The 18,753-nt window shown below is 46.1% G+C and overlaps 1 protein-coding gene across 2 annotated transcripts in view; it reads right to left on the reverse strand.

Annotated features, from left to right (window-relative positions):
• Positions 1-8,171, reverse strand: part of PORCN (porcupine O-acyltransferase) — a 74,422-nt gene extending 66,251 nt beyond the window's left edge. For both annotated transcript variants that reach the window (XM_078664684.1, XM_078664683.1), the window contains exon 1: positions 8,057-8,171. The gene's annotated coding sequence lies outside the window, so the exon portion shown is untranslated. The remainder of the gene's footprint in view (positions 1-8,056) is intronic.
• Between the last annotated feature and the right edge of the window lie 10,582 nt (positions 8,172-18,753).

The raw sequence follows: 18,753 nt of genomic DNA on the forward strand, positions 1-18,753 counted from the left end.
CATTCTCGGCCTAACAACATGTGGAAGCCGGGGCCTCGATTTCTAGACTACCCGGGTCAGAGTTGAACAACATCGGCCGTGAGACCTGGACTGAGCCCGGTCTCCCGAAGAGTGCCTGAATTGTTGACTTTTGTGACGATCCTTTGAACGATCTACACCGGGGACACGCCAGCGTGCCACGCCGGCTGCTGTGTTGGGGGTCCGGTGCCCGGAGACCTTGCTGCCTTCCCGGGGTCGACGGGCTGGGGCCCTCTCTGACGGCGAAGGTGTGTTCTGTAAGACGAGGAGCGCCCATTATTTGATATCCGATTTGCGTGGCCTTCGGCACCGGAGCAGCCGGCCTCCGGGGTTCAAGTCCGGCTCTGTCGCCTACTGAGAGGGGATGGAGCGGACGGAAGGCGCGCCATCGCTGCAGGCCGTTGTGGCCGCCATTGGGGCGCTCCATTCGCACACAGTCGCTGTGTTCCGGACACTGATGGTGAAAGTGGACGGTATCCTGGAACCTGAGGACGACACCTCGTTTAGTTTCCAGCTAGAGATAGTACCAGCGGTGCATTGCACATCAGAGGTCAAGGCCCCCGTGCATAACCCGGAATTCATGAACCTTGACGGTCCCCTATTACCGACAAGCCAGCCCGTGCTTCTCACTAGCGTCTCTTGCCTGACCCTGTTGCCGCCTAACACATCTATAGATGGTCTTTCATGTGGCTACGAGTTCCTTGGTGATGGTTTCGGATACACGCTGTTTTTGGACACCTTTCCTCGTTCGAGCCGTGAACTTTTATCCTGTATTCGGTCCTCCTGTGCTGACAAGAACTTTTATGGACGCTTTGCTTTTTTCATCAAAATGGTGGCTCGAGTGGCAAAGACTCTTCTGACGGACCGTACTGGCCAGGGCTGAACTTTATCGCTGGGATCCGATATAATAGCTTTTAGCTATGCCGGGGTTGTGCCAATATTGTGACGGGAATTGGGTGGTTGTTGTTTATCCTCCCCTGATTGGTTTGTATAATTGCTGAATATTGATTTTACCATGTCTCGGGGTGGTCGCTGTTGGCGGGGGGTATGGGAGACCGGGAGTGTGTTTGCTTTCTCCTCCTCCGCTTTTTCTCTTTCCTTCCTTTAGGGTAGTTCTTGGGCGACAGGCACGCTGCTAGTGGGGTTAGGCCGTAGCCATTGCAGGGGTGCAGGGTGGGGGGTTAGGGGTGGTTTTTTTTTATTTTGCCTTTCTTTTGTTCTATGGCCCCTTTTGTCTTTTCTTTTTCCTTCTACGAGAGATGGGCTGTTTATTTTTCACGAATCCTTTATTGTCCAGGTGTCTTCGCTGGCTTAATTATCCTGTACCATTGTGGACGAGGTCGCGCGGGTGGGATTGCTTTTGATTAATTAATAGATTGCTTATTTCCTGTTTCCGTTATGTGTACCCGTGATGGGCCTTTTCCTTCTTACAGTGATTATTGTTTGTATATTTCCCCCGCCTGGCCCCGTTCTGTATTTCACTGCGAAACGCCTGATATTTGTATTGCCTACTCTTGTCTTACTGTTAAAATTAAAAAAATATTTAAAAAAAAAATAATCTCTTTATTTTTAATCTATATACGTACAAAGGACCTCCAGCCAACACGTTTCGTTCAAAGCATCTTTTTTTAACTTCATCAGGGCTCAAGTGTGTTGAATTCATAAAGCCTCTTCCTTTTTAAAGTTGAGTCCTCGTGCATTTATTCTGTAAACATTGAATTATATAGAGTAACGTCTCTTTTATACGAAGATCATGTAATATCCAAGTATACTTTTACAGTGTCATCTGTCCATGAAGTATGGTGGGTGAATAACCCCAGAGTTGATACCTTGATACGTATCTTGGTCACATGCACCGGGTCCAACAGCTAAAACCATGTGCTTAGGACTAGGAGTTGCTATAATGAAAAACAAGCATTTGCAATGCAATAGGTCTCGCATTAGTAAAGTTTGAGCTATTGGTATTGTAAATGACACATTTTTTATTTATGTGTTGGTTTTGAAAATAGCAAAATTAATAGCTTTGTCATGTACAATGCCAATAGTTTTAACTTTCGCAAATGTGACACCTATAGCATTTGTAATGCAATATGTGTTGTATTTACGTGACTTAGATGTAATGATATTACAAATAACAATGGCTTTTATTTTATTTTATTCTTAAATAAAAGTTATTGTAATATATAATGGCAATAGCTTAAACTTTTGTAAATAACTTTTGTGAAGATTATGTTCAGTGTATTTTATTGTGACGAAAATCCAAGAACAGAAGTGAAATATTAACATCTTTTTGTGACATTTGTAATAAAGCTTGAAACATTGAGAGAACATATTTGAACTAGTTGTTGTTGAATGGTTGCACAGATTGATGCTGCGGTGGCGCTGAGTGATGTTGTGGTGGCAACGAGTGATGCTGAGGTAACGCATAGTGATGTTGTGGTGCCCCTGAGTGATGCTGTGGTGGTGCTGAGTGATTCTGTGGTGATGCGATAGATAGAGTGAGGGCGATAGATAGATATACAGATAAATAGAGTGAGGGCGATCGATAGATAGAGTGATGGCGATAGATAGAGTGAGTGCGATAGATAGACAGATAGAGTGAGTGAGGGCGATAGAGTGAGGGCGATAGATAGAGTGAGGGCGATAGATAGATAGATAAATAGAGTGAGGGCGATAGATAGATATAGTGAGGCGATAGATAGATAGCTAGTGAGATAGAGTAAGAGCGATAGATAGAGTGAGGGCAATAGATAGCTAGAGTGAGGGCGATAGATAGATAGAGTGAGGGTGATAGATAAATAGATAGATAGAGTGAGGGCGATAGATAGATAGATAGCGATAGATAAATCGATAGATAGATAGAGCGAGGGCGATAGATAGAGTGAGGGTGATAGATAGATAGATAGATGGATAGATAGATAGATAGAGTGAGGGTGATAGCTAGCTAGATAGAGTGAGGGCGATAGATAGATAGATAGATAGATAGATAGATAGATAGATAGATAGATAGATAGAGGGCGATAGACAGATAGATAGATAGATAGAGTGAGTGCAATAGTTAGATAGAGTGAGGGCGATAGACAGATAGAGTGAGGGCGGTAGATAGAGAGATAGATAGATAGATAGATAGATAGATAGATAGATAGATAGATAGATAGATAGACAGATAGAAAGATAAAATGAGGGAGATAGATAGATAGACAGATAGATAGACAGATAGAGTGAGGACGATAGATAGGGTGAGGGCGATAGATAGGTAGATGGATAGATAAGATAGAGTGAGGGCGATAGATAGAGTGAGGGCGATAGATAGATAGATAGATAGATAGATAGATAGATAGATGTGTGTGTGGTTGTGGTTGTGTGTGGTTGTGTGTGGTTGTGTGTGTGGTGTGTTTGGGGTTGTGTGTGTGTAGTGTTTGGGGTTGTGTGTGTGGTTGTGGGGTTTTGTGTGTGGTTGTGGGGTTGTGTGTGTGGTTGTGTGGTTGTGTGTGGTTGTGTGCTTGCTTGTGTGTGTGCTTGTGGTTGTGTGTGTGTGGTTTGTGTGTGTGGTTTGTGTGTGTGGTTTGTGTGTGTGTGGTTGTATGTGTGGGGGGTGTGTGTGTGTGTGGTGTTGTGTGTGTGGGGGTGTGTGTGTGGGGCGTTGTGTGTGTGGGGGGTTGTGTGTGGGGTTGTGTGTGGGGTTGTGTGTGTGTGTGTGTAGAGTTGTGTGGGGTTGTGTGTGTGTCTGGGGTTGTGTGTGTGGGGGGGTTTGTGTGTGGGGTTGTGTTTGGGGGGTTTGTGTGTGTGGGGGTGTTGTGTGTGTGGGGGGGTTGTGTATGGGGTTGTGTGTGGGGGGGTTGTGTGTGGGGTTGTGTCTGTGTGTGTGGTTGTGTGTGTGTGGGGTTGTGCATGTGGGGGTTTGTGTGTTTGGTGGGGTTGTGTGTGTGGGGGTGTGTGTGTGGGGGGGGTTGTGTGTGGAGTTGTGTGTGTGTGGGGTTGTGTGTGTGGGGGGGGTTGTGTGTGTGAGTGGAGTTGTGTGGGATTGTGTGTGTCTGGGGTTGTGTGTGTGGGGGGGGTTTGTGTGTGGGGGGGTTGTGTGTATGGGGACGTTGTGTGTGGGTGTGTGTGTGTGCATGCGGGTTTGTGTGTGGGGGGGTTGTGTGTGTGGGGTTGTGTGTTTGTGGTTGTGTGTGTGTGTTTGGTTATGTGTGTGTGTGGCAGAGTTAATTACACTCTTTCACACGCTCAAATTCCTCAATTGATAGTTCTGTAGAAAGATGAAAATACATTCTTAGAAAAAGCCACATTATCCGGAGTAACCTATGAGCAAATCTCGTTTCCAAATACACAAATAAAAAGCAAATCGAGAGTGAAACTATTTAAAGTCGTACAAACAGTTCTGTGACAATTAAGGGAACAAGGGGCAAGGATGTGAGCATTGGTTAAAGGCCAGATCTACCGAATTTGGAACTGGGAGACCCTGTTCGAGTTTCGGCGTCGGCTCATCATCATCTGATTGTGGGCAAATCACTAAACTGCCCGAGCCTCAAACAAAAGGATGTGTCCTTGTGTCATGTAACTGGTGCTTGTGTGAAGCGCTCGAATACCTTCGGGTCGAATTTGCTTTACATAAAACTGCAAAAAAACAGGCCAAACTATTTCTTTGTTTAAATCCCAAAATGAGGGGAGAGAGAGCATGTGTATTTGTGTGTGTGTGAGATTAGTTGGTGGAAAAATACACTAAGCCAGAATGTTCTACATTCCTTGCGATGTTTCATGGAACATTGCCAAAAGATGATGTCACTTCCTTGAAAGTTACAGCAGTTTCATTGCTATCATTCTATTTGTCCTGCCTCATACATTTCTAGGCCCGCTTCTGAGATTGCCCTTTAAGGGCTGTGGCATGGGTGACCAGCCTGCCGTTTCTGCTAGTGCCAGGCCTCACATTGCATCACATATTCGGCCAAAACCGCAGTGTAATTAAATGAAGCATGTTCTACTCATGGAGTTCGCACAGATCACTGCAAGGCCTTCTCTGGTATGTGATGCCGGATCAGCGCGGGAGATGTGTGCCATAGCTTCCAATGAGTTTCACAATTCACTGTAAACACATGTTAACGAAATGTGAGCATACTTCGCAATGAGGGCACTGGTGTACCTTTGCAGTGACGATGGCCACATCTGCTCTGCACTACGCTGTGGCCATATCTCAAAATAAAGGATGCTCACATTTCCAGACTTGGAGCCTGATGTACCAAACATGTTTCCCCAAAATACAGGCTTCGCGGGAGCTGTGCATCTATAATAGGCCTGCGTGGCTGCAGGCAGAATACAATTAGCCGTGCACTGTGCAGTTGAAATCCCGGGGGCGGGGGCACTCTAATTACCGGGCCCGTGTGCACGGGCACCAGAGCTGCTAACGAACCCTACGAGGGGCTCCAGTTCCGAGGCGCTAATGAGGCCACTGTGTGCAGAGAGTGGCACTCCAGGACGGCCACTGTGCAGACATCCTCGGGGGCGCACAGTGCGACACACGGCGGGAAAAATGGTTTGGGGCAAGGACCAGGCGCTATAGGGCTTCAAAAGCAAACAGAATATGGATAATTGTGACAAAAAGTGACGTAGTGCTACTTGGGTAAAAGCGTCAGGGGGTCCAAAGGGTACACGGACCAGAAGAATAAGGCACATAAGTAGAAAAAAAAAAACATGAGCCAGGGAGCATAGCAGAGGGGAACAGAGAATGGCGGTCATGGAGCATGGAGAGTAGGCGCTATAAAGACCAGGAAGTAAAGTGGGGTCCACAGGTGCGAAGCAGCATAGGAACAATCGGAGCAGAGGGTGGGGCAGGGGAGCCAGTCCGCATAGGCAGAAGGAAACAAAAGGACAAAGAGGAAAGGCGACCTGAGATCATGGGACCCAAGCAGCGGAGGGACGAAGGACGGCGACTGCTTTAAGGTGTAGGGCACAATTACAAATAGGCAGATGCTTCCGGAAGCATAGGATTAATGGACACAAGCGCACAGAGGGAAAGGCATCGGGGACAAGGAAACACAGGAGGCACCGTGACACGCTGGCTGGAATAACAACAAGCAAAACAAGTTAAACAGGTTTTAAAAGGAGACACGGCCTCCGGCCGTGAAACTGAAAGTACGGCCGGGCGGCCGTGAATAATTAGGTGGTGACAAATGCGCTGGGAGGGCTGCCTTTGATGTGGTAATGCGAGGCAGGCAGGCAGGCGGCTGGTGGCATTGTGCACGCGCTTTTTAGGGCTTGCGCAAGCGCAATGACCTAAAAAGCACATGCACTCAAAGGAATCGCCAGTGGAATCGCCAGTGGTGGTTAAACACTGGATAAGCCCCTATAGAGCTTCCAGCTGTGCACATGTGCACAGCAGGCGAGCCCTAATAACTTGAAGTCTCTTGCATATGTGTTTGGCTTGTCTCAGCATTACTTTCTTCTCCGGTTTATCTTCCTCTTCAACTCTCCAAAGCCTGAGCAAACTACACCTAGCGCCCACAGTAACACCATCTTTACGCAAGGGGGTAGGCTTCACGCAAGTTCCTTGGACCACACCGCTATGCATGATCATGCCCTTGGAAACAAGCGCTGCACTACAGCAAATAGTCCATCTGGTTCACGCATCTGTATAATCCAGATTATCCATTCATTCAAGATGGCTCCACAATTCCAATCCGTTCTACCCTTCTATTCATCCCTGTGGAGAAGTGTGGCTCAATGGTTAGAGCGGCAGACCCTGATGCAGAGGTCTAGCCCGGGACCAGGGTTCAATTCCACGCCTCGGCGGGTCTTGGGCTCAAAAGTCCACGGACCTGAAAATTCTCGCCTCGGTGCCTATTCCAATCATGGAGTCCCACTCTGCAACTCTGGGCAATAGCTTGCTTAATCCCCACAACGCTAAGGATGCCTGGTGTCCACCTTGGGGGTGCCCAGGAGTGAACACCTCACAGGGAAAGGCAGGATGGGTTCCACAGCGGTATTCGTACAAGCGCCTTGAGACCCTTGCGGGTGAGTAGTGTGCTATACAAGTATCAATTTACATTTACATTTCCATCCCTCTGTCTAAAACTACCAACTCTTTATTGAACCAAACATACCAGACAGATGACCACTTCACCCACAAAGAGCCCAGCTTGAATGGGGGTCGGTTTGGGACAGAAGATAAGCCGGGGCACCCACAAAAACAGCATCCCCCAGATAGCCAAAGAAAAGATGGGGGCCACGTTTGCAAATCGAGCCAGTTTTGAACTTGTTATGGCACTCGTTCTGGGTATTTTTGCAAGGTGTGGGGGGGCTGCATGGATGTGAGTTTGTTTGGTGATATCAGCAGTAAAAACCACCCCACACACTGCCCTGTCAGATCAGACCTTCGGGCAGTGCCTGGCTGCCCTATAGGCCAGTCCACCCTGGCTGAACCCTCCCTTTCTGTATTTACAATAACTTGAAGAACAGCAGGTAAGGCTGGTGGGGGCCCTGGGGTGGGGGCGAAAGGGAATACCCCGCCCTTAAATTGACAGCATTCGAGTATTTAGCATCGGTATCAACCAGAGAATTAAAAAAAAAAAAACTCTCTGGGAAAGCTATTGCATGCACCCTTCAATGTCTGACTTGCACCCCTAGCGCCTAGAAGCCCAGGTGACCAGTGAGCTACAGATGTGCATCAAGAACAGCTCTGGCCTCGTGCGCCCCGCACTGGGGAGCATCTTCTCTGCCGGCTCTCCCCGTGCTACGCCCACGGAGAGAACCCCCAAAGGGCGCGCGCACCGCCCACGCACCCCACAATCTTCCCATGCAGGGAGGCGGGAATGGAAGGATGCTCCAGGCAAGGAGTGAACCCCCCAGCACCCCTGGAAATGGCACCAGGCTGGGGGGTTCCTGCACCTGGTCTGCCCTCCCCGAGCCCCCACTGGGAGCCATGCCTTCCAGGGTGGGGGGTACCTGCAGTAAGCACCCCCCACTACCAGGGGTCACCCCCCATCCACTGCCGGCAGGGGGCCTGCCTCCCCCCTGCGCTGTACCTGTCCCTTCTGCACTGTACCTGTCCCCCTGGAATTCTGGGGGTGCAGCCTTCAGCGAGGGGGGGCTCTCCTCAGCTCCTCCGCTCTCTATTGCAAGCCTGGGGGAGAGGAAGGGGCGGGAGGGGCTGCCTGCACAGGGCTGTGAGTGGCAGGTGGCTCCAGCCAATAGCGGCGCGAAGAGCGGATAGGCGGGGTTGAGCGCAGCCAATGGGAGGGCGAGGCTGGGGAAGCTGCTGTGATGCTGGACCCGGGTTTGCAGGAATGGCCGGGGGCAGCGGGGCTTCCTGGGTCAGGGCTGAGCGGATTCAATGTTGCAGCTCGTGGGGGATCCCTCCTCACCCCCCTGGGCCCCGCAGGCGACCCCTGAGGCCTCGGGAGGGGACCCCGAGCACCTGCTGCAATCATGACGACCCCAATGCATGGTGTCTGGGACCATTCCAGATTAGGAGCAAATACTATAGCTTGTTTTGAAGTAGAGGCAGTACGAAGAGGGAGAAAGATACATTTTCCTTAAAAAGTTCTAGCTAAACTGGGAGTTTCCCGGATGAGTGTTGACACGCATGCATCTAAAGCAGTTTTCCTTAAAAGGAGTTCCTCATATCTATGTGCATTTCGCATATTTTTATTACCAGAAAAGTTTATATATTTGTCCTGTTTCTTGTGTCTCTTTTCTTCTAAATAGTTTTTATTTAGAGCCGCAAGCCCTTAAGAGTGACGGAGCGCTTTATAGTGAAAAGTATTAACATAGGAGTTTACACAACCTCTACAAGTGGAAGAAAACTGAACATGATAAACTATTAGAGCAGTGAGAGGTGTGTGCATTTATTTTTATTTATTTTATTTAATGCAGTTTTATATAGCGCAAACTTTATCCAAAGGTGTCGCACCGCTTTAGAAAAGTACCAGGTAAGTTACAAAAGGCACACAAGATAGACTAAATACGCTAACAACTTACAGATATACAGTTACAGGTACACAAGATGGGCTGATCACGCTAACAAGTTACATATATGCAGTTACAACGCTAACAAGTTGCATATTTATATTGTAAAACATATAAAAGGTGTCAGCATTGGGTTAAAACAGGAGTAAAATACATATTTACATAGTTGACCTCTTGTGAGTGCATTTGTGGTTGGTTTCAGTTACACCATAGCCTAGAGCAATTAAAAGATACGTATACACTTGTCGGCAATGATGAAACATTTATAGAGAACAAGAGTGCAATGGTAAGGTATGTAAGATGTATATGTTTGTAATAAGCGATAGAATGAACAGGGTGAGCATGTGCTGTGCTCATGAATCTCTGCGTGGTGATAAGAATTTGACATGATTTCGCATTTATGATGTGCAAACTTATCACCCTTAAGGGTATCCAGGGGGGTTAAGTAAGCTATTGCCCAGAGTCACATGATGCTGAGCTAAGCTGCCGACGCCAGCGGGGATCATAATGCAGAGGAACGTCACCCCACTGCTCAAAAGGAAAAATAAAATGATAACGTATCGTTATTATTATTTTATTTTTCCTATTGCAATAATTTGCGGGGCGGTACAGGGCTGGCCAGAGCAGGGAAGAAGTGGTTTGCACTCCCTAAGTGCGCATGGCTGCTTGTCTGGCCCTTGTGGGCCGATCAACCAGTTCAGGCGCACTTTGCATCTTCCCCACCAGTCTGTCATGTGCCATGACGCTCAGACCAATCACAACGCTGCAGTGCAACGTTGTGATTGGCTCAGGGGAGCCTGGGATCCCGGGTGCTTCATGCTGCCAGACTCAAGATGGGAAGAAGGAAGAGGACGGAGGAGAGGCAGCGGCCGGCCAGCTGTCAAAGGTAAGTAGATTTATTTTTATTTTTTTCCCTACCCCCCGTTGCTCCCCGCCCCACCACCGTGTCTGGTATCAGCTGCTAATGATGATGCCACAGCCAAGGTTTTATACTTTAATGTCCTCATCAAGTACAATGGTAGTGCTACAGTTGGACATCTGTACCAGTAAGCACAAACTAGGCGAGCAAAGCCAGGGCAGTTTGAATAGGTGATGCTTTGGTTTGGCTCTCAAAAAGATGCAACATGAAGCAAGTTTAACCCGTTCGCTGCGTGTGTTGGCCAACGGCCGTTGCGAGCACTACCTCCGTAGTGCTGTGCACGTCCATTGGCCGACGCGGCCCAGCCCGCGCACGGAAACGCCTTCACCATAGCGGATTTAACGCCACGGTTAACGGGTTAATATGAACAGGAAAAATATTCCAGATCCTACGTACGTGCCTTAAGATAGTGGGCATTTATTTGCAACACATTCTTTGGGTTTGGTTTTTAGGCTGTGGTTTTTGCCGGACTGTTCCTCTTCTTGTGCACGGGGGAGGTGGGGAATTAAGGTCTATTGCTTTGTATGTGACACAAGATGCTTTATAACAGGTTAAAGTGTCAAACATTTTAGGAATTTTAGAACAGGAGAAATGTTGTCACATTTTTTTTCTGCAAGTGATCAGCTTGGCTGCAGAGTAGAAAATAGCTTTGAGAGGATTTGGGCGGGACATAGGTATTACAGTTGGTAGAAAGTTTTTGTAAAAATTCTAAGACACTCAGAGGAGGGATCCTCCTCCTGTGTCAGAAGAGCTGAGAGGAACTCTCTAGTGGGAGTACATCCTCCCTAACTTAACACTGAATCACATTCGGTACCCCACTATATTCTGAGATAACATATAGTAACCCTGGGAAGATAATTCGTGAAGTGACCTAGATATTCTCCACTGGGTAGTGGGAAAGGAAGGAAAAAAATCCTTTTTGTTTTAATTACCCTCACACACCGTAGGGGTGTCATGCTTCATCATCGGGTCACCCTGTCCCCTAAAAGACTGGGTGGGCTCAACCGTATCTCAGGGAGCACTTGAGAGAAAAGGCCCGGGGGTCTTGCAGAATAAAAATCCTCAGGATGTTCCCGGTATCCCTTTATTCTTGGAACAGCATGGGATAATAAAAACAATTAAGCATATACAAGGGTCAGTTGGATGTATTATTGGTGCTATGACCCTAGTGCCAACATGTTTCAGCCTATCTATTGACCTATGAAAGGTCCTAGGCTTTCTTCAGGGCTCTATGGATGCAGAGGTTCCCTCCCTGGAATGAGTAGAAGATAATGTATCACCCTACTGAAACAAGGACAGATAGCTGTTCCTTTTGTGAAATTAAAGATACACTTATCTTTAATGTTTAAGGATGTTATTCCTTCTTCTCCATCTATAAAGAAAAAAGAGGAGAACAGACGAGAAAATATCACATATCAACTTCATTGTATTTTAGCATCAAAATCCCAAGGTGATTTGCTTTCAAACTCCACCCATGCTTGTCCATTTGAGTGGGTGACAAAATGCCATCAACCTTAATACGTGTCAGCCATACAATACTTACTGTTATCTGGTATCATTATCACAATATTGTGATGTATTTGTGTAGTATATCGAGTAGTGGCTATATACATTGCATCCTATACTTATTTATTATAAGTTTATTGATAAGTGCTTTAAGAGAAAATTGTCATGCCTCTCACTTCTAGTCACGCAAATATTAATCACATACATCTCTCGTGCACACATACTATATTTACATCCATCTGTCCCTTAGTCCGATTTGGGGGGTTTGTAGTTAAGGGGGTAGTCCTGTAGTCAGACACTGTTCGTTGTGTTTAGAATTGCCCATGGTAATGTATTGTTGTTTCCGGTATCGGAGTAAAAAGATAAAAAGGCGTAATTCCTACCCCCACATACCTTAAAATGCAGTGACTGCTATATCGCCTGTAAATACTCACGTCGTCAAGGGTCCTGCCCCGCTAACGAACCTACTCCGTACAGATCCCCGGGCTTGCGCCATGAGCTGGGTAATCCTCCTGGTTTTAAGGGTTTGGGGTTTGAGGTTGTTTTTCACTGATGTCCCGGGGCGAGGTCTACTATCGCTCTGCAAACGAGCCAAGTGCAACCCCCTCCACACTTGACTGCCAGGGTAGCAAGCATTTACAGGCTTCCCAGGGAGGTAATGTGGGGATAGTTAAACTCAGGACTCAACAATCAACCAACAGACCATTGTCAATGGCAGGGAGGGCGTCCCTAATCAAAATGGTTATTCTGCCGCAATTATTATATCTATTCCTGAACATACCCTTTTACCCAGGGAGGTATTTTTTCCAGCTCTTGAAGGCCGAACTGACCCGTTTAGTATGGGGAGGCAAATGCCCACGGCTTGCGTGGGAAGTACTAATCCGACCATACATTCAAGGGGGGTTCGGGATTCCTGACTTTGAAACGTACTATTATAGTGCACAAGCACACTACGCATTTTTCTGGGTGCACCAACCCCGATACATGCCTTAAGTAGCGGCAGAACACTGGCTGGCATTACCTGTCCCCATAGAAGGTGCGCTATATACTCCAATATTGGGCAGAGATAAGGCACCGTCCACAGTCTTGAGCACGGTGCATGCATGGTCCCAATTGGGGAAAATGCTGGACACGACTATGCTATATTCCCCACTATTGCCCCTGGTCTACCACCCGGATATGCCGTTGCTCCAGGAAGGCCTCTTTCACAACCAGAAGGCGCGCATCTGAGTTGTGACCGGGGGGACCTCTATCATGAGGGTCAATTCCGGACGCTGGAACACATGTTTATGGGCGCGGCGAGATCACCCCTTAATGTATTTTTATACATTCGGCTGTGACAGGGACTAAGAGCCATCACCCCAGATTTTCCAAATGAACCTCCCTTATCCGCACCTCTACAGAGGATTTTGTAGGGAGCGCAGGCTAAGAAATTAGTGTCAACGATATATAAGACTGTGCACGGGCTGAGGGACTGGCCAGCTCCGATTGCTCGAGCTAAATGGAACCAGGAGTTGGGAATAACACTAACGGATGAACAGTGGGATTTCTGTTCACAGCAGACAGAACGAATATCAGCAAACAGTAGACTCAGAATTATTCATTATAAGTATTTACATAGGTTATATTTCACGCCGGCACGTATGCATAGACACGGATTGCGAGAAACGGACACTTGCGATAGATGCCATGCTCCGGGAGCTGATTTTTTTACACCTAGCCTGGAACTGCGAGAGCATCAATGCATATTGGACACAAGTATTTGGAGCCTTGTCCACCATGATCAATGCTGAGGTAACACCCTCACCAATTCTAGCACTTCTGGGGTGTGTTGAGCCGCTGCCAGCGGTGAACCGTAAATTTGTTGCATTTGCACTGCTTTTGGCTAAAAGAAGAGTAGCATGTAGATGGGGTAGAGGGAGAACACCTAAATTTAAAGACTGGCTGAATGATCTTATTTATTGCCAAGAACAATTGATGACATATGCTGAACTGGTACCTGTGACTTCCAGGCCGACTGACATTTGGGCCCCCTTGAAATGTTACCTGCTGACACAGGATAGCTCCGATACCCAAAGATGATATAATACCTGAGTGTAACACTCCTGCAGGTATGACACTATGCAATCGTGGGGGATGATGACTGGAGTTGAGATTGTTATACTGTAATGGACACGTAATGTGCTGGGGTGACTTAAGGAAATCTTGTAGACTAGAAAGACCGGAATACAAAAAATGGCACCCCTTAGAATTATGAGGCCTGGATGTGAATGGGACAAACCTGCTACACTTCTATTGAATAGAGACATATGTATCTGAAGAAGATGGGAAAATAATGGCAATGTATAAGAGAGGACCGTAAAGTGATGCTGCACTGATATACAAGATCTGGAAAGTAATGTTTAGGATATGTATCTGTACCTGCCTGCAATAACTATACCATATTGATTGAGAAATTTGCCTGTTGTGATACTCAAATGCACTGTAGGCTTGGAACCGCTCTCTGTTACTGTGTAACCTGTATAACATTGAAAAATTGCAATAAACAAAGTTTAAAAAAAAATAAAAATAAAAACAATCAACCAACAGAAGCAACTTGTGAATATCCATTGTAATGCATCACTTGCAAGAAAGAAACATACTTTATTCACAGAGTTGTACTAAATACAGCACATTTCAACGCAAGTGTCTCTGCGTGCTACCTCTTGTAAGTGCTGTGGCCAACCTGCGTCCTCGCCCAAGCTCTTCCTTTATTCTGGATCCCACGTCTCTCCCTAGGGGGTTTCAGGAGTAGAGAGAATCATACTCAGGTTTCAAACATCAACAGTATATAGTGCACTCAGGCTCAGGTTCTACCCCTTTGCAAGTTGGAAGGGTTCTCTCAAGGTCTTTTCAAGGTCCACTTACACTCCAGCAGTTTTCCCACATGTAAACAAGTTTAAATTTGCTAGAAAATAGTGATTCATTTAGACATGCAGCAGTTACCATAGCTAGGCCACAACAGGCTGCATTGATACTTGATCATGAAATGCTGCAGAAAATTGCATGTTTATTTCAAGTCTATGAGCATTCTACATGGATGTGTCTTAGCCTATTTCAGAAAATCAATGACAATTCAGCCTCAGCCATGTTCTGTCCTAAGTACAATTGCACACTATTTATTCTTCTCTCAGGAGGGAAGGATACAATTCTGTTACAGGTGCAAGGTCAAATAGCTGAGCTCCACTGTAGTTGGACAAGCTATTCCTGTGTTTCATAATGCATGTTTTCATCTCCTTTATTATATATGACCAGCTTTAACGTACAAGAAGACTTGGGAAGTATGAGTTACCAGGGGTATTGCACCACCTAATAGATTTATTGGTTTACATGAATTAAATATTTGTAATGCAACCCTTCTATGTAATGTTATGCTATGAAAATGTATGTTCCTTCTGTTCCTAAAACATTATATAAGATGTGCTATGTTGGAGGAGAGCTAGTGGTCTTTGGACTTTTCTTTACAGACAGACTCTGTCAGTCTATTTGCAGATCTATGTAGATACTTATGATTATGCTAATTCTTCAGAATAATTAATTACCTACTTATTCCTTTCTGTAATGATACTATGTTTTCAATAAACCTACGAGGTTGATCAATTTAGAAGCTGTCGTGTACAGGTTTTATCTACAGCCTTGGATTAAATCTATGAGGAACTCAGTCCCATTCTCGCCTAATGACTCTCTACATTTTCTAATTAGAGCGCCAACAGTCACATATGAGAGAGCTGTGGTGCACTGGCAGCTTTCAGTCGATTTCATCAGCACTGGGAGCAAGGCAACGTTGAAACCACGCATACCTCGCCTTTCTTTCGTGGTTGCGGCAGTGTGCATGAATAGGCGCAGCTGTGACCAATGCAGTAAGTTCCTAATGATTGGTAGCCCTGAAGAAGGTGGGATTTACACTGGACCAAAGGTAGACGCAGTCTCAGCGACGGCGGGGGTGTTGTTCTGCAGTCGGCTGTTGTAGTTCATATATGTTTTGACTGGACAGAAGGTGTGGACTGGGCCTTCAGCACTGTCTTCCTCTCTTCAGTGTCTAGGTCTCCTCTCTCCATCTGCTGGAAGGTAAGGAATATGTTTCCACTGTCTGATACTAGTCTTCACACTCCATCATATGCCAGGCCAGCTAAGGGCATCTGAAATGGATCACATTGTCTTCATTACACCGGCTCATTCACACACATCAAGCATGGGATATACTGAGCACACACGGATGTATGTCATTACAACGCATGCTTTTACCACGCATGCCTTTACAATGCAGGTTTTACAACGCAAGTCGTTACAACGACTTGCGTTGGGGGGCGCTGGATAGTGGAATAGTTTAATTTACTATTCCAACTCCAGTCCCCGTGGATAGTAGGGAAGGTTTTGGATAGTAAATTAAACTATTCCCTATCCTACAGCGCCCTCCAGCGCAAGTCGTTGTAATGACTTGCGTTGTAAAACCTGCGTTGTAAAGGTACTGCGTGGTAAAAGTTGCGTCGTAAAGGATGTTTCCCAGCACACACACACAACACTTAACAACCACTCATGAGTTTAGCACAGGGAACTGGGCAAGTGCATAGAACAGAACTTTACTCCATTAAGCTGGCTCTCCTCCACTCCAGCAACCTAGATAAAAGGTCTAGGCACACTGTTGCTTCTTAAAACATGGTATTCTGCCACGGCTGTCCTATGTACTCGATCCATGACAGGAATTGTAGCCTTTTGTCAAAAATGAGGGCGTGCTTATTGCGCCTCTCCAGGTCACGGAACAGGTCGAGAACCTCTGATAGTCTGGGACAGGCCCAGGCTCTGTGCACATGCTTAGATTTGCAAGCCACTAGGGGCAGAAATAAAAAGAAATGTTACAAGATATACACAGTTGATAGATGAAAGATGAAGAAGCCAGTTTACCATGCGGGGAACGTTCTCATTCCAGCATCTCCGGTTTTGACTCTACAGCTTTCATAGCCAAAAAAAGTCTTACTCGCAAGAGCACTATGCAGGGTATTGACAGACTCCAACATACAACAAAGTTCTGAAAGGAATGCTTCAATTAATCTCAGTCACTGGTGTTCAGGCTGCATGCCAATGCATTGTTTTCTGTCCACTGTGCTACTCAAGACAGACAACAGACACATGCAAATCAGCCTTGTTCTTAATCCAATAGGACCAGTCCAGACAGAATTCCAGGTCAGTTCCACTCCAGATGGGAACACAAACCAACCCCAGATGGTTTTTGGCCTACTTAAGTCTTGTCACTGAAGTATACCTTGAGGCCTGTGCTACAGCAATCATGCATGTACCAGTCACATTTAGAGCATCTACCACAACAAACAACATAACGATGGAAGAAAAGCTTGAATTAACATCAGCCACTGGCGATCGCTCAGGCCGCGTTCTAGTTCATCTGTTTTTTGACCAGCCATAAACCTGTTTATTGATAAACTCCATATAATAATCCTTAGTACCTACTATGGGTTGTTCCACTGTAGCTCCTGGGTAGACTTCATAGAACACTCATTGGTGCCATTACAGTGCCGACAAGTGTTTGCACCTCTGTTTCTTTTTTGTTACTCCTGGGAAGACTCCATGTAATAGGTCTTGGTGATTTCACACTGCCTTCAAAGGATCATTCCTCTGTTGCTCCAGGGTAGACTCCATATAGAAATCCTTGGTGGTTTAATAGGGCTTACATGTGGCATTCCTCTGTTGCTCCTGGGTATTTCTTTATTTCTTTATAAAGTTTTATATAGCGCGAACGTGACCCACGAGGGTATCAGAGCGCTTTACAGTGTAAGAACATAAATGGTTGGGGTGGTATACATACATTCAAAAGTGTCAATTCGTACAAAAGGAATATAAAATATATGAATAACAAACATAGAGGACCATGAAACTGCAGGACGTAGTACAATATACAGTTAAAGAACATTAGGTGAATGTGCTAGCAAACATACATATTATAACCACGATCGAATCCCAATGGATAAGAGGTGTATAGATAAAACCAAGATGGACCTACCACCAGCTAAGTTTTACACTACATATAGTTTTTGAGCAATAAGGGTTGTGATAATCGTCATACATAAAATGGACTCAACCGTTCCACCTGAGATAGGCAATATTATTCCGATCATAATGATGACTCGGTGACATCCTAGGAATCAAGCTTATGGCAAGTATTTGTTCATTAGTAGTGTTTTTACTTCTTTTTTGAAAGCGGTAAGGGAAGTGATTCCACGAGCTACTGGTGGTAAGGAGTTCCATATCCTTGGTGCAATCCCTGAGAAAGCTCTACAACCAATTCTCTTCTATGGAAAGATTGATGTTTCTGAAGGAAAGTGCTCGCACTTCAACGTCGTCTGCAGCCTCCAGACCTCTCCAACTTTAGAGCCAGGTAACTGGGTGTATTGTTGTGAATTGCTTTGTGTGTCATGCAGGCCACTTTAAGATGTATTCTTGCCTCGTAGGACAACCAATTCAGGGCTTTCAAGGTTGGAGGGATGTGACAATTTCCTTTGGTTCCTGATACCAGTCTTGCCTCAGCATTCAGTGCTGCTCTTAGCGTAGCCAGCTTGTATTTAGGAAGACCACAGAGGGTGGTGCTTCCGTAGTGTAAACTGGGTAGCACTACTCCAAATAATAATCCTTGGCAGTTTAAAAGTGTCTCCGATAAACTGCTTCTCTGTACCTCTTTTTTTAGACACCATTTAATAATCCCTGGTGGGTTAAGAGCGCTTCCAATGTGTTGCTCCGATGCAGCTCCTCTGTCCGCCCTGATGAGTTGGTCCCCGGAGCTCCTCGGTAATTCCAAAAACGTGTTTTCTGATGATTTAACAGTACCTCCAAAAGTTTATCCCCTCTGATCTAAGGTGGCTTGACGTAAGGTGCTCCTCACCACTAGAGATAAGTATGAGCAGAGGAGGCGGGATTGCAGTGATCAGCAAGGCCCCCTTGATGTGCTACCTCGAACCTCTTGGGGTAGAGAATTGCGAGGCCGGCAAATTTGCATTGAAACTTGGCCCTCAGGACCATATCTCGGGTGTCCTCCTTTATAGACCTCCTGGGACCCTGGGAAACTTTAGGCAGAGTCTGCAAGAACACCTTGCTCACCTGGCGCTTAGGCATAGGAAGGTCCTGCTTCTAGGTGATCTAAATATTCATTTTGATGACATCCAGTTAAAGGAAGCCACGGAGATGAGGCAGGAATTACGAAATACTGATTTGGAATTGATAAATCATACACCCACACATACTCATGGCCATTTATTGGACCCGGTGTTTGCCAACTGGGAGGGCATAACTACGAGTATTCCTAA

This window comes from Lissotriton helveticus, chromosome 10, assembly GCF_964261635.1.
Source record: "Lissotriton helveticus chromosome 10, aLisHel1.1, whole genome shotgun sequence".
In the NCBI taxonomy this organism is placed as follows: domain Eukaryota; kingdom Metazoa; phylum Chordata; class Amphibia; order Caudata; family Salamandridae; genus Lissotriton; species Lissotriton helveticus.